General features: G+C 47.6%; 6 non-coding genes across 6 annotated transcripts; all 6 read right to left on the minus strand.

Annotated features, from left to right (window-relative positions):
* Positions 1-21: 21 nt before the first annotated feature.
* On the minus strand, positions 22-103 carry TRNAL-AAG (transfer RNA leucine (anticodon AAG)). Its single transcript has one exon. It is a non-coding gene; the product is annotated as a tRNA-Leu (tRNA).
* A 546-nt stretch (positions 104-649) lies between these two features.
* On the minus strand, positions 650-731 carry TRNAL-AAG (transfer RNA leucine (anticodon AAG)). The gene has a single exon. It is a non-coding gene; the product is annotated as a tRNA-Leu (tRNA).
* Positions 732-806: 75 nt separating this feature from the next.
* TRNAL-AAG (transfer RNA leucine (anticodon AAG)) lies at positions 807-888 on the minus strand. The gene has a single exon. It is a non-coding gene; the product is annotated as a tRNA-Leu (tRNA).
* Positions 889-1,120: 232 nt separating this feature from the next.
* On the minus strand, positions 1,121-1,202 carry TRNAL-AAG (transfer RNA leucine (anticodon AAG)). Its single transcript has one exon. It is a non-coding gene; the product is annotated as a tRNA-Leu (tRNA).
* A 546-nt stretch (positions 1,203-1,748) lies between these two features.
* Positions 1,749-1,830, minus strand: TRNAL-AAG (transfer RNA leucine (anticodon AAG)). The gene has a single exon. It is a non-coding gene; the product is annotated as a tRNA-Leu (tRNA).
* Positions 1,831-2,059: 229 nt separating this feature from the next.
* On the minus strand, positions 2,060-2,141 carry TRNAL-AAG (transfer RNA leucine (anticodon AAG)). Its single transcript has one exon. It is a non-coding gene; the product is annotated as a tRNA-Leu (tRNA).
* Between the last annotated feature and the right edge of the window lie 359 nt (positions 2,142-2,500).

The following is a 2,500-nucleotide window of genomic DNA, read 5'->3' on the forward strand; positions in this document are numbered from 1 at the left end:
GTAGAGAAGCAATAAAAGTTTTGGCAGCGGTGGGATTCGAACCCACGCCCCCGAAGAGACTTGTGCCTTAAACCAGCGCCTTAGACCGCTCGGCCACGCTACCGATGCTTCGTAATATATTATAATGCAATGTTCAATGAACTGGAAAAACGATCAGGTAGAGAAGCAATAAACGTTTCGGCATCGTTGGGATTTGAGCCCACGCCCCCGAAGAGACTGGTGCCTTAAACCAGCGCCTTAGACCGTTCAGACCTGCTACTGATGGGGTCCCCTCTTTTATAATGCAATATTCAATACATTGGATGAACGACCTTGTAGAGAAGCAATAAAAGCTTTGGCAGCGGTGAGATTTGAACCCACGCCGCCGAAGAGACTGGTGCCCTAAACGAGCGCCTTAGACCGCTCGGCCACGCTACCGATGCTTTGTAATATATTATAATGCAATGTTCAATGAACTGGACAAACGATCAGGTAGAGAAGCAATAAAAGTTTCGGCATCGTTAGGATTTGAGCCCACGCCCCCGAAGAGACTGGTGCCTTAAACCAGCGCCTTAGACCGTTCGGACATGCTACCGATGGCTGGCACTATTTTATAATGCAATATTCAATACATTGGATCAACGACCTTGTAGAGAAGCAATAAAAGTTTTGGCAGCGGTGGGATTCGAACCCAGGCCCCCGAAGAGACTGGTGCCTTAAACCAGCGCCTTAGACCGCTCGGCCACGCTACCGATGTTTGGTAATATATTATAATGCAATGTTCAATGAACTGGACAAACGATCAGGTAGAGAAGCAATAAAAGTTTTGGCAGAAGTGGGATTCGAACCCACGCCCCCGAAGAGACTGGTGCCTTAAACCAGCGCCTTAGACCGCTCGGCCACGCTACCGATGTTTGGTAATATATTATAATGCAATGTTCAATGAACTGGACAAACGATTAGGTAGAGAAGCAATAAAAGTCTCAGCAGCGTTGGGATTTGAGTCCACACCCCCGAAGAAACTGGTGCCTTAAACTAGCACCCTAGGCCGCTCGGCCACGCTACCGATGGCTTGCACTGTTTTATAATTCAATATTCAATACATTGGATGAACGACCTTGTAGAGAAGCAATAAAAGTTTTGGCAGCGGTGGGATTCGAACCCACGCCCCCGAAGAGACTGGTGCCTTAAACCAGCACCTTAGACCGCTCGGCCACGCTACCGATGCTTGGTAATATATTATATTGCAATGTTAATTGAAGTGGACAAACGATTAGGTAGAGAAGCAATAAATGTTTCGGCAGCTATGGAATTTGAGCCCACGCCCCCGAAAAGATTGGTGCCTTAAACCAGCGCCTTAGACCGCTCGGCCACGCTACCGATGCTTCGTGATATATTAAAATGCAATGTTCAATGAACTGGACGAACGAACAGGTAGAGAAGCAATAAATGTTTCGGCAGCGTTGGAATTTGAGCCCACGCCCCCGAAGAGACTGGTGCCTTAAACAAGCGCCTTAGACCGTTCGGACATGCTACCGATGGCTGCCACTATTTTATAATACAATATTCAATACATTGGATGAACGACCTTGTAAAGAAGCAATAAATGTTTTGGCAGTAGTGGGATTCGAACCCACGCCCCCGAAGAGACTGCGGCCTTAAACCAGCACCTTAGGCCGCTCGGTCACGCTACCGATGGGATGCACTCTTTTATATTACAATTTTCAATACATTGGATGAACGACCTTGTAGAGAAGCAATAAAGGTTTTGGCAGCGGTGGGATTCGAACCCACGCCCCCGAAGAGACTGGTGCCTTAAACCAGCGCCTTAGACCGCTCGGCCACGCTACCGATGCTTCGTAATATATTATAATGCAATGTTCAATGAACTGGACAAACGATCAGGTAGAGAAGCAATAAAAGTTTCGGCAGCCTTGGGATTTGAGCCCACGCCCCCGAAGAGACTGGTGTCTTAAACCAGCGCCTTAGACCGTTCGGACATGCTAGTGATGGGGAGCACTCTTTTATAATGCAATATTCAATACATTGGATGAACGACCTTGTGAAGCAATAAAAGTTTTGGCAGCGGTGGGATTCGAACCCACGCCCCCGAAGAGACTTGTGCCTTAAACCAGCGCCTTAGACCGCTCGGCCACCCTACCGATGCTTCGTAATACATTATAATGCAATGTTCAATGAACTGGAAAAACGATCAGGTAGAGAAGCAATAAAAGTTTCGGCATCGTTGGGATTTGAGCCCACGCCCCCGAAGAGACTGGTGCCTTAAACCAGCGCCTTAGACCGCTCGGCCACGCTACCGATGCTTCGTAATATATTATAATGCAATGTTCAATGAACTGGACAAACGATCAGGTAGAGAAGCAATAAAAGTTTCGGCATCGTTGGGATTTGAGCCCACGCGGCCGAAGAGATTGGTGCCTTAAACCAGCGCCTTAGACCGTTCGGACATGCTACCGATGGGGTGCACTCTTTTATAATGCAATATTCAATACATTGAATG

This window comes from Rhipicephalus microplus, chromosome 3 (genome assembly GCF_043290135.1).
Source record: "Rhipicephalus microplus isolate Deutch F79 chromosome 3, USDA_Rmic, whole genome shotgun sequence".
NCBI classification, from domain to species: Eukaryota; Metazoa; Arthropoda; class Arachnida; order Ixodida; family Ixodidae; genus Rhipicephalus; species Rhipicephalus microplus.